Here is a 13,682-nt window from a genome sequence, read left to right as displayed (position 1 = left end):
AGGATTTTGGCTTCCTCAAGTACATTTTGGCAAACTCCAGTCTGGGTTTTTTATGTTTCTGTGTCAGCAGTGGGGTCCTCCTGGCTCTCCTGCCATAGCGTTTCATTTCGTTCAGATTTTGACAGATAGTTCGAGCTGATACTGTTGCATCCTGAGTCTGCAGAACAGCTTGAATATGTTTTGAAGATGATTGGGGCTGTTTATCCACCATTCGGACTATCTTTAGTTGCAGTCTTTTGTCAATTTTTCTCTTCCGTCCACATCCAGAGAGATTAGCTACAGTGCCATGTGTTGTGAACCTTGATTATGTTGCGCATAGTGGACAAAGGAACATGAAGATCTCTGGAGATGGACTTGTAGCCTTGAGATTGTTGATATTTTTCCACAATTTTTGTTCTCAAGTCCTCAGACAATTCTCTGCTCTTCTTTCTGTTCTCCATGCTTAGTGTGGCACACTCAGACACACAACAGAAAAGTTGAGCCAACTTTTCTCCATTTTAACTGGCTTCAGGTGTGATTGCTATATTGCCAGCACCTGTTTCTTGCCACAGGTGAGTTCAAACGAGCATCATATGCTTGAAATAAAACAATTTACCCATAATTTTGAGAAGGTGCCAATAATTTTGTCCGCCCCATTTTTCGAGTTCTGTGTGACATGATGTCAGATTTGGCTTTTTTTCTCTATTTTTGTGTGTTGTTCCAATGCACATAAAGGAAATAAACATGTGTATACCAAAACATTTGTAATTGCAACAATATTCTGGGAGAAATGGTGCATTTTCAGGGAAAATTCCATGGGTGCCGATAATTTCAACCATGACTGTATGTGATCAGAAATGGCACCAAATGTGACTAAAAATAATCAGAATCAAAGATGTATGCAGAAGAAGTATAAACAGGAGACAGGATAACCAGAGCAGACTGTCCTGAAACGCATACTAAAGTCATAGTGTATGAAATAGGTAAAGGACTTTGCACTAAAGTCTTCTTTGAGGCACCCTTCAGCTTACTCTGATGCTAAGTAGCAGAGACAAGGCCATGAACAGGTAAAGGGCCAGAATACCAGAGAGAAATCAAAAGTACCAATCATCAAATCCCAAAGCACTGAATCGAAAATCAAAGTTGAAAAAGAGCACGCAAAAAGTTAATTACACTGGATTTTTGTTTCCATAACTAAACAACATAATATGTTTATTTTTCTTTCTAAGTGAATCCAACATATGGATAAAGTCCTTGTCACACAGCCCTTTTAAACTGGGAGTGTGTGATTAAGTCACATGTAACAAGGGATTAGCAATAGTCTTGGCTTTCTTAAAAAGCATGGCTGTTCTGCCAAGCTACAGTACCAGCAGGGATAGTTTTTTGTTTTTGCTAGACATACTGGAGAAGAATGATACAACAGATTTAAATTGGTAAAAAAAAAAAACAGAGAAACATTAGTGCCCAATATGCCAACAAGAAATCAGAGTGAAAGGTGAGAACTTTCCAGTAGCCATAAACACTCAGTAAGTATTGGTGCAAAATTGTTTGTTTCTGTATCTAGAGTCTACGACAAAGATTCCTGACACACCATCAACCCAGTGCTGACGATCAATATGACCTCCAGTTGATGACAGAACATTAGAACAATTCTGATGAAGGCAGGTCATTTAGCCCAACAAGCCCATCCATTCTATTCGCCAAGACTGTTGAAGATAAAATCAAGACAAGATGAAATAATTATAATTATAATAAGCAGAAAAAACAAACAAAAGTAGAAAAAGAATTTGCTAAACATAAAACATCAAATTGATAATAATGGCTAAGACCGGGCAAAACACAACCAAGAGAGCGGTGCCCGCAAAAAATGCAAACAACGAAACAGCACAGTGGTGACGTCACCATCATAATGATAAAATACAGAAGGTACAAAAATGGGCAACAGCAACTATTGAAAGGAAAGGGATTATTTATTCAGTTCTGGCAAACTTTGGTCATTAACCAGTCGCGGTGTACAAACCCAAAATGCTAGATCCGTGACACTGGAGTGCTAACCATTTAGATGAAGTGCTGCCCTAACTTCATGAATTGAAATAATAAAAACAACATCGATCCATTCTTGAACAAGCTAAATCTAGTACAGGGTCACAAGGGCCAGTTTGGAACCAAGTTTTAGACTGTGGTGCTGGTCCATCACATGCCACACACTCCATACTAGGCCAGTTTAAGAGTTGACAATTAACCTAAAACAAGTGTCTTTGGTGTGAAGGACAAATAACACAATTAGTCAAAGGACAGATATTATTGAGTTCCACTTATATTAATCAGTTTCACACTACTTTGTGTTCATGTCTGTTTAAACAAAATTTTGCCTTCATGTGTACTCATCTTGTAATTTGTAAAGTGCGTACTTGCATTTTACCTGAGAACTTGTCCCAGCACTCTGCACTCAGTGCTACATAAAAAAAAACACGAATTTAGCTGAAAACTGGAGGACCTAAATCAAACCCCACAGGGAAATAAGGAAATTGTGAAAGCAGCATATAGTTAGCAACTGGGTGCTAGATGTCTATCCAGAACTCTAAAGCAGTATGGCCACTGTAGCACCAAAAAAAAAAGTACACAACATACAATAGACATTCTTTACATTTACAAATGTAATGTTTGTAAAATCCAATTTAGATGTGTAAATCTTGGACGACATGTCTTGAATGTAACACGACTTCTTATTTAAAGCAGATGCACTCTGGTGTCACAGGTGGCCTTACTTTGATAGATTACTTTATTTCACAGTGGACACGGACTATTTAGTGGGTCTGCAGGAAATGTACTGTACCAGTAATTGCCAATTGATTTCTGACTTGCCAGAAGTCGTTCTGTCAGCTGCCAGGGCCATGATATGTAATGACGAGAAGCTGTGGGCACATCGTAAATGAAAATCGCATCACCAGGCATTAAGTGTCCTACTGATGGGCTAAGAAGCCTCAGTTGATTTAGACATCCAGTCAAGCAGCAGCTTTCCTTTCTGCGTCTCCAAGATAGGCCACAAAAGGGCCTTGGCACTTTCCAGTTCATTTCAGTTTTGAGAACAAATGAGCAGTGATGGACCCATCTGACAGAAAGGTTTTAGTAAGAGTTCGACCTGCTGGGAGACATCTGTGTCTCTGCATAGTACCAGGATGCTTCTCTGTCCCAAGGCACTACTTCAGCAGAAAAGCTTTCAGGGAAGTGTGTGTGTGTGTGTGTGTGTGTTTGTCAGGGGGTTAACAGGTCTGTCACAGCACTGTGAGGATGAAAGGTTTAACAGTTTCCTTCTTATTCATACAGCCTTTATTTGCTAGCAAAAATTTCATAAGCACCCTGGAATTCAGAAGACCAGAATTCTACACTACATTATAAAACTCTAGAAAATGAAAAGCAAAGAGACCTGGAATGGCAAAGTAAGATGGCACTGAATATAAAACGAAAGGCGAAGCTCATGTGTTCTTTTTGTGCACCTTTAATACAACTGAGTGTCCTTCTGTTTCTGCTTTTTCTGTCATCTTCATAAGGGTTCTGAAAATTAGGAGAAGCTGCTGCTTCACCTAAGATGCAAAACACACTCTAGTAATGTAAGTAGCAAAATCAGGTTTAAAATAAAGGATGGCACATGAAAGCAACACACAAAAGGAGAACAGATGGCTCTCTAGATGCTCACCAGATTAAGGCACTTCTCGTTGAATGTGGAATGAATCATAAATTCATGGGCTTTGCCATCTCTGAGTTCCCAACACACAGATTCCTACCCCAGCTGTGCCCTGTGATGGCAGGAGGAAGTCATTGGTACAAGCCGTTCCTCTTGTAACTCACAAGTAGTCATTGCCCTAGGTCAGATCTGACACTTGCAGTGGGTTATCTGTTAAAAAGAAACCTTTATTGCTCCTGCCAGCTTCCTCTGTTTTTTCAAAAGGTTTAAGACTCAGTCATTAGCCAAGTCCCTTTGTGATAATCACTAGTTTGGTTAATCTTCATTTCCCTGGGAAAAATGGCAGTCTTGGGATATCTCTTGTGACAAAGTTCAAGGTGACATATTGGTCAGCACCGCAACCTCACAGCTCCAGAAACATTCCAGCTTGTGTCGACTTGGACTTGTTCTCTCACATGCTGAAGATGATGCTCTTAGTTTAATTAGTGATTTGAAACTGGTTCAGAGTAAGTAAGGGTGAGTGAATGTGTGTGTGACAGTGCCTTGTGAGGGAGCGGTGTCCTGTCCAAATTTTTGCCCCTTGTGCCTAGTGCTGCAAAGATAAATACCTTAGAAAATGGATGAATGATCACTTGATCACAAATGTTCATTTTCTTCCCATAAATCTTACTCATGCTTACAGTATAGAAATGATACAGTGAGAGCAATTATGGTACCTAATTTGAGATAAAATCCCCAAGGGCCACGCATGGGAGAAACAGAAGTTATTATGCAAAAACAGGCAGTTCTATAACTTTCAAACAGCAGCGAATTGCTATAAATCTTTAAATACCATATTGCTTTTTAATTAACTGTGGTAATAGCTTTTCGTCATTAATAAGGCTTTTCCTTTACTCCCCCCTTCCATGGTAGAATGCAGTATGTTTTCAGATATCTTCTGTACAAAATAAATTGGCATCATTTTATTCTTTCACAGAAGCGTTGACAGGAACTTTTTTTTAAATAAGCAGACTAATCTACTTAGAAATCTTCAGACCTCTGCGGTTCAGGAGTTCTGCTGAACAGCCTATCAAATTGTATGTTTATGTCACATGATTTACACAGCAGAAATTCCAGGAAGGGCACTGATGCTCCATGTAGCACTATAGGATAGTGGTGCTAACCAAGAGGCTACTACACAGCACACCCATTACATGACACGCCTACTTGGTAATCGTCATTACCCATGAGCGATGTAAACTTCCTACTACCCTAGTCTTAACCATACTGAAGGTAGGCACTTTGATTGAGGTACACCTTGAAATAGCCATGTTGAGAAAGACACAGATGATTGGGAGTATTGCAAAACATCGCTGATTTACATGGCAAAAGCTGCTAAATGTCATCTAACATGGGCAATTTGATTGGTTCTTCAATGCAGCAGAGTTCTGGAGGTGTGCAGCTAAATGCTATTATAAATGAAGGAGCAGAAGACAAGATGTAAGTCAAAAGACAAGCAAAGCTTAGTAATCAGACACTAAATTATACACAGTCATCAAGCCAAAATTCAAAACCCTAAATCATTGTGGAAAATATGTAGGTCAGAGGTTGTTTTTGGCAAGAACACTACCTAAAAAAACCCATTCTAATTTTTTTGTTATTTCTTTATAAACTGGCATGAACAGGAAATGCACATCATGATCTTTATACCTACAAGGTAATAATGTCACTTACTCAGCAATTCAGTAACAATTTCTCCACAAAATGGCAGCACCCCTTATGAACAAAATGGTGTTGAAAACAACGCAAAACTAATTCAACTAAGTGAATAAATCTATACTAATAAAAGGCAAAGCCCTCACTCACTCACTGACTGACTCATCACTAATTCTCCAACTTCCCGTGTAGGTAGAAAGCTGAAATTTGGCAGGCCCATTCCTTACAGCATACTTACAAAAGTTAAGCAGGTTTCATTTCGAAATTCTACGCGTAACGGTCATAACGATTGATAACGTTCGACAACGTCCGCCATGTTGAACTTTCTTATTTATGGCCCCATCTTCATGAAATTTGGTAGGCGGCTTCCCTGCTCTAACCGAAACCAATGTACTTACTTATTTCGATGGTATGACGCCACTGTCGGCCGCCATATTGAACTTTCCAACGTCATCAATTTTCAAACTTCCCGTGTAGGTAGAAGGCTGACCCCATCTTCACGAAATTTGGTAGGTGGCTTCCCTGCGCTAACCAAAACCGATGTACGTATTTATTTCGGTGGTATGACGCCACTGTCGGCCGCCATATTGAATTTTCCAAACGTCACTAATTCTCCAACTTCCCGTGTAGGTAGAAGGCTGAAATTTGGCAGGCTAATTCCTTACAGCTTACTTACAAAAGTTAAGCAGGTTTCATTTTGAAATTCTACGCGTAACGGTCATAACGGTCAACAACGTCCGCCATATTGAACTTTCTTATTTATGGCCCCATCTTCTCAAAATTTGGTAGGCGGCTTCCCTGCAATAACCGAAACCAATGTACGTACTTAATTCGGTGGTATGATGCCACTGTCGGCCGCCATATTGAACTTTTCAACAGTCTTTGTTACTTATGGGCCCATCTTCAAGAAATTTGGTACACGGGTTCCCAACGCTAACTGAATCCTACTTACGTACATATATACGTCCATAGCCTGCAGATCGGTCACCGTGTGAGGTGGCGTTGGGTCCCTCATCCCAACACCTCCCACGTTGTTGGATGCCTGCCTATCTAAGACTGTCAATCGCTCCAGTCTCTATATTCCCTTCCTTGCTTCGCCACGGGATTCACGTCTCCCTACTGATAACTGCAGCCTTTTTGTTTAATCCACGGCTTCTCTGCTGTTTTTTTGTTCATTTATTACGATTATAGTTATTGTGTAGGTATTTTAGACTTACTTTACATTGCTCAGGTACCCATTTCCTTTATCATTCCAACCCCCATTACCATGTCTATCGAGATGATCATATTGCACGGCCATATCAGGCTCACTCTTGATATTCAGAGGAACATTGTGTCTTATGTATTGAATGACTGGGACAGGTTCAAGGTGTGGACTGATGACGGTACAGGAGATAATTAGACTACACAGGAGCACTAGAAGAGTGAAATGCTTAAGCCCTTCACCTATGCATCTGCATGTGAGTTGATGGCTGCCTCTGAATTCTTCGGTTGTCGCTTTCAAGTGTACCGAAATGGCCAAATATTTTACACCTTTTGACAACCGCCAATGCCTCTTAAACATCTTAGATTGACAGGTGACGATTTCAGTAGTGGACACTTTGATGTTTATGAATGTTTAAACTCTCAAAAGCTGGATGTGAAGTTATCGATGAAACCGGTTGTGTGCTTACAACACTTGACAAATGCCGAATGTCACTTCAACACAACAAGTCCTGCAAATACTGTCGTAATTGAAACAAACCATGAAACTCAAACCGATTATGACAGCAGTAATCCAAGCTGTGAGATTTGAGACAAGATTACTGTTCACATGGCCAACTGTAAGTTACATGCTCAAAAGAAAGCTCAGCGCACAGCTTGATCATGTTACAACCAGAGGGCTGAACTGACAACATGGTATACAAAGAGATCCTTAACAAATAATTATTGGCATATTTTCCCTCAGTTTAAAAAGGTTAAATTTTCTTCTTAATAAAAATTTTAATGCAGTACTTTGCCGCTGCAAAGCGCGGGTATTTTGCTATATATATATATATATATATATATATATATATATATATATATATATATATATATATATATGACAGCAACAGTGACAAAACAATTACATTGACAATCATGTTACGTTATTTTTAAAATGTTTCCTTTTCTTTTTCATAACTTCTTTAACACACTACTTCTCCGCTGCGAAGCGCGAGTATTCTGCTATTTTATATAAAATGAAAATTAAAAAATGATGGAAGAATTTTAATCCTCACATTTTAAAACGTAATAATAGGTTCAAAGGGTATACCAAAAAACAATAGGAAAGTGGCTACAAATTACTTTTTAAATCAAATCATATTTTGAATAACCTTTTTTTTTAACTAAATCATATTTTGAATGATCCTTTTTCAGAATGAGGGTGACTTGGGACAGTTCATATTTAGCGTGTAGTTATCAACTACGCCGCTAGGTATTGTGTAAATACTTGTAAATCAGTCCACTAAGTGGCACTGTGCTGAGTTGATTGAGATGAATATTTCTGACATTTGTTCTTCAATTGTGTGTGTGACTTCACAGATTATTTTTTTTTTCTCCAAGCTGAAAAAAGAGCGTCAGGTCATACCAAATGTCAAAAAAGTGATGATCGTGTCTTTGGAAATTCATAGACTTGCTCATAAAGAGTTCGTTCACCATGGTCAGACTTTTAATTAGCAACATTACACTGAACTGTTGAGGGCTCTATGGGAAAGCACCAGGAAAAAAACTTCTGGAGCAGTGGTGCATGCAAAATAGGCATTTTACACCATGACAACACACCTGAACACACAGCACTGTAAGTCAAAGGGTATTTGAGCAGAAAGAATGTGATTGTTGCTCTGATCTCCGTGAAACTTGCTAGATCTTGCTCCCTGTAACTTCTTTTTGTTCCCAAAATTTAAAATGAAACCAAAGGGAACATGATTTACTAGTGTGGAAGAAATCCAGGAAAAAAATTGCAGGAGTCTCTAGACATGGTAGGAGAACATGAGTACAGGAAATGTTTCTATGAATGGAAGAAGTGCTGGGACAAGTGTATTGCATCTCAAGGGGAGTCTTTTGACGGTGATTAAAATGGCATCATTGTAAGATGCATAATAAAGTTTTTTGGTCCCCCCTTTACATTTATATTGTTTATATACTGTCAGAGTACTGGGTGATAGCTAAGACACAATCCTGAACAGAATGTGAATCAACAGCTAAGTATCCCATGATGCACTGGGAGTGATGTCTTTGACATGACCATATAAAAGTCAATGAGTGCATTCTCAGATTATTCAAGATTGAATAAAAATAGCAATACTCACAACTCTTATTTTTGTGACTCCTGGCAATAGTAACTAGCTCTGAATCTTTGACTTTTTGTTTTTTTTGGTTCATGATTGGGCTTTGTTGACTCTCTATCTCATTTCTGGTATCAACTCTTGCCTGTTTTTTGGCCACGTCCTTTTCTCATGGTCATCACTCATAAAATTTTTAACATAATGTACTACCTTTTTTAGTCTTTACAATATCTCTGTTTATGTTTTGTGTTGAATTTTGTTGTTTCTTATGATTCTGTATTTTAAACTATCGTATAGTGTACTGTGCTTTTTGGTGGAACTGTGCTTAATAAGAATAAATTGAATGGAATTAAAATGAGCTTAATTAAATTCTGAAAGGTTTAATATGTTAAACCAAACATAGACAACCAGTAATCAGAAAAAAAATAATTTGTCTTCTTCTTCTTTTCCCACTTCTATGTTGGGTTGATATGCTTGATCAACCTCCACTAAACAGCTCAGCCCTTTTTCTTCAGATCTTCCTTTACTTTATCCATCCACCGCTGCTTTGGTCTCCCTCTCTTTCTCTTCCCCTGTACTTCCATTTTCCATCAATCTTTTGCCCACATATTTATTATTTCTGCTTATCACATGTCCACACCACTTCAACCTTTTTTCTTGTACTTTTTTAGATATCTTCACACTTTGATTGTACCTCTGATTGTCGATTACACAATACTCCTGATACCTTCTTCCAATTGTTCTATCCACACTGCACTCTATGGGTTATCATTCTATCTAGTTTTACATCTCGGGCTATCACTGATCCTAGGTATTTAAATTTATCCACTCTTTTCAATAGCTCTCCCTCTGAATCCTGATCTCCATTAGACCTCATATTTTGTCTTCTTCCTATTTATCTTCAACCCTCTATCTTCCAAAGCCCCTCTTCATTCTTTCAGCTTCCTCTCCACTTACTTTTTTTCTGGTGCTACACAACACAATGTCATCAGCAAAAAGCCTCCACCAGAGGAATTGGTCTTTAATCCCATGACTAAACACATCCATCACCAGACCAAAGAGGTAAGGTCTTATGAAAGATTCCTGGTGCAGAACTCTAACTGGGTTATTATCTATTACCCCAACACTGCTTTTAACCCGAGTCCTCTATCCCTCACACATATCCTGGACAATCCTCACATGCTTCTCTGGCCCTCATTTCTCTATCATTCACCTACAGACCTCTTGACGTGGCACTCTGTCATAAGCCTTCATTAAATCAATGAACCCCAGTATGCTAACCTTATAGTACCAAGGCTTGAAAATAACAGTTCATTCAATGTTATAAATTAAAAGCTCAATACACAAACTGAATAGTTAAAGAAAGGAAATTAAAAGATCACATTCAATTTTCCTTTCGTGCATCTCCTCATCTGCCACACAAAACTGCAGGCAGGCAGGCTGACTGCAATGCCTCACATGCATTAAAAATGTATCTGGCAACTTACTAGGTTGTAGGTTAAAGTAATTCTAATAATAATAATACAAATGTAGCTGGCATCACAGAGAGCTCTGCCACCTTCATTATTCAGGTTCCCAAATTTTAGAATAACAAAAGAGTACCATTATACTGTTAACTTAATTATTCCTGCAAAAATGGAAGCAGCCCACAACTTGGAAGCCCTTTCACACAGGGTCGTGCTTTTGAAATAAAGACCCACGTCTCCCCCAGAAAAATGGCCATGATTCCTTTCTTCACTTCAATAGTGGGACCCCATATAAAACAGCCTCCAAGATGTGGACTATTTTCATTTTACCAGAAGAAATTACTTAATATTTTTTTTTTCAATATGCAACTGGATGACATGATGTGGATTGACGCGAGTGACATGAGATTTTTTTCATGGACATTCTGATATTGCTTGCTGTTATCCTGTGTTGGTCATCGCCAGCTTCCATTGAACCATAAACTTTGTTAGCTCCATTCTGCATGGAAACGTGTTGGAAACCAGGGGCACTCCAGCCGCCCAAACCCCGACACAGACAAGCAGAGACACAATTTCCCACGTAACATGCATTTATTTACAAGTAGGAAGCGCTTTTGTCTCATTTCCCACAGCAGCACAATACAAAGCAGCACCAGACACACAGTTCCTTTCTGCCTCCACTCCTCCACAGCAAGCTTCGTCCCTCTTCCTCCCAACTCTGGCTTCCTGAATGGAGTGAGGCGGCTCCTTTTAAGCCGGTCCTGGGAGTGCTCCAGATGGCTTATTAGTATTACCTGGAATCACTCTCAGGTATAGTGGAAGTCCAATGCAGACCTCTGCAGTTCCCCCTGGCGGCCTCTACGGAACCCAACAGGGCTCTACCAAACTCCAGCTCCCAGCATGTCCTGCAGGAATCCATGGTGCCACAGCCGTCTAGGAGGGCTGCCCTCTAGCGTCCTGGGGAAGGTAGTGCCATGCAGGTGTTGTCTCCTCCTGTCCTTCCATCCAGCTGGCTTCCTGGCCGGGTAATGGCCATAGCTACCTATCACACATGAGATCAAACATTTTTCTTGGCCATCACCACAAATCACATGGGGTAAAGAAACATTAAAAAAAGAATATCATTTTTGGGGATTTCTTAAAGAGTGAATTTCATATTAGACGTTTTTTGCATTTTTGCCCAAAGTAAATGAAAGATTTCTTCACTGAGAAATATCTCAAGTGAAACAAAAAATATTAAAGTGTCTCTAGTATTTTGACCTTGGAAAACAGTAGCAGTTTGAAGTTTGCTTAGTCCCAAAAATTAACCTCTTATGCACAAGGTATTTTAAAGTTATCTGTGTATAATGCAATAAACCCACAGGTCTATCAAAAGCAGTAATGGTATTTTCACATACCAAGAGGTGTCTTCTTTCAAATAAACCATTCGTTTCCATGTTGTCTGTTCTCTTTCATTATTAAAATATGTGATTTACACATGTATACCCCAAGCACAATCACAGTCTGCTTTTATCAAATATCCCTCTTATGTCAAGCCGCACACAGTGAAAGGCTCAAAACCACTGAATAGCAGCTGAGGTTCAGAGCATTTTAATGATGTACAGTTGTCTATGATTGGTCATTTGTACTACATGTCATAGCTGTGCGTAATCAGCAACAAATATAACACCTATATAACCTCTCGTCTTTATGCACCGGTACGCATTGTTATACACAAAGCTTAAGTCAGATTCTGAGCAAAGTTTTGGCTTTATTGAGAATGACATGTTTGATGAAGGACTCAAGGCTACACTTGATTTGTAAGTACTGCTTAGTATGACTTTGAAGTGTCACGGTGTGCAGTTTTACAGTCCACGCGACATGGATACAATTACCATATCTACAAGCAGTCTGCTGCACGTTCTCCCTATGTTAGTTTTCTCAGCTGTGATCTTTTAATTTCAACGTAGAGTACACTGGCAATGTTTTTGGGGTATCAATGAGTAATTGTTATGCCACTCAAACTTTCAGGCAAATGTCTATGTATCATGTGGCTTGAGTCGCTGTATTGTTAACATCCAAAAGGATAGACAGCACTGTGCAGTATTTTTTATTTTTTTTCTGATTGTGCTCAATTCATCCCTGGATCCCCCACCAATGCCAACCCCCTGGGAAGGAAGAAACGAACATGATTACAAGAGGGAAACAAAATCGAACAGCAGCAGGGAAGGTCAGGTGGTGGATTGAAGGGACTGTGATTAGAAATGGGATTAAAAGTCTCATGAAGGCTGTGTCAATCCCTTCAGTGGCTTTGTGGTAAAAATGTGGGGACACAGATCATACCATGAACAAGTCTCATATGCTTGTGAGCTGGCGACAGCCTCCTGAGACTCAGAAGTGGGCAAGAAACAGTGGCTTAGGTGTGTGAGTCTGTATGACCAGCTCTGTGCCCAGGGTTACCAGCAAAGGCATTGTCCTTACCTTCGTAACCTAGCACTGGAAGAAGCTGGTATGAAAATATATATATGTACTTAGTTTACTCCAGATGTGAAATGCAAAAAAAAAGCAAAAAAATAAACAACAACAAGAAAAATAAATAAGTAAACTTTGGCAGAGCAACTGCCACAGAAGGCAGGAGAAGATGGGCAAATTGCAGCATAAAAACCCCAATCTACTGTACAAAAGGTAACCTTCCTCTGTGTCTAGCAGCAAATTAAAATGTTTTAAGGACTGGGATGACAAATCATTTGGATGAATACATAATTATATGTTCAGAGATACAAATTGTTTGCTTGTGGCTTCAGAGTGATACAAAGTATATCTTTTTCTAAAACAATCTGTAACTGCAACTGCTATACTCATTATGAGAGATTGTTTAGGTGCGAAACACTAAATATTTCCAAAAAGGGACCCTAATTTTCCAAACGAGGGAGCACCTTGTGACAAACGGTACAACAGCACAATGATACAGTAGCTGACATATAGGGGCACAAAAGAAGATTGATTCCAGGATTGTGCATCATAAAATGTCTTAATAACAATAATAATAATAATAATAATCAATTCTATTTATATAGTGCCTTTGGTTATGTACTGTAAAATCTAGGTTTATTGGAGAGAAATCCATTACGCACATTGTATTTATGTTTTATTTAGTTGATATTGGTGTACACAAAGGTTTTTAGTCACATATATATCGTGTTTTAAAAACATCGGCAGCGTTGTACTCGCTACTGTTCAGCCATTTGCACCTCCTTTATTACAAAAGTGTGTAATAGCCGTTTATTTTTTGGGATGTAATTTAGGTGCTTTAATGCCAAAATCCCCTTAGTGCATAAGTGGTTAATACTTAGATATCTGAAGGCTTTATGTAGCAACCCTGCTTTCATCTTACCATGAACCTGTGAGATGTTTTTAAATAACAATTTCTAAAACTTCTCTGTGTAGGCCATTTCATTTAATGGAAAGGTTTAAAAGGTCACAATAATCATGGGAAGGATGGCAGTATTAGTTTTAAAGGCCTCTAATTTTGTCACCATCCTTATTTTTTTGTTTTGCTGTCTTTGGTGA

At 38.9% G+C, this 13,682-nt stretch overlaps 1 protein-coding gene across 1 annotated transcript in view; it reads right to left on the bottom strand.

Annotated features, from left to right (window-relative positions):
- Positions 1-13,682, bottom strand: part of LOC120529865 (XK-related protein 4-like) — a 332,019-nt gene that overhangs the window by 214,002 nt on the left and 104,335 nt on the right. The window lies entirely within an intron of this gene.

The sequence above is a fragment of the Polypterus senegalus genome, chromosome 5, assembly GCF_016835505.1.
Source record: "Polypterus senegalus isolate Bchr_013 chromosome 5, ASM1683550v1, whole genome shotgun sequence".
Taxonomy (NCBI): domain Eukaryota; kingdom Metazoa; phylum Chordata; class Cladistia; order Polypteriformes; family Polypteridae; genus Polypterus; species Polypterus senegalus.
Note: the sequence above shows the minus strand (reverse complement) of the source record. Positions and strands in the feature narration are given on the sequence as shown.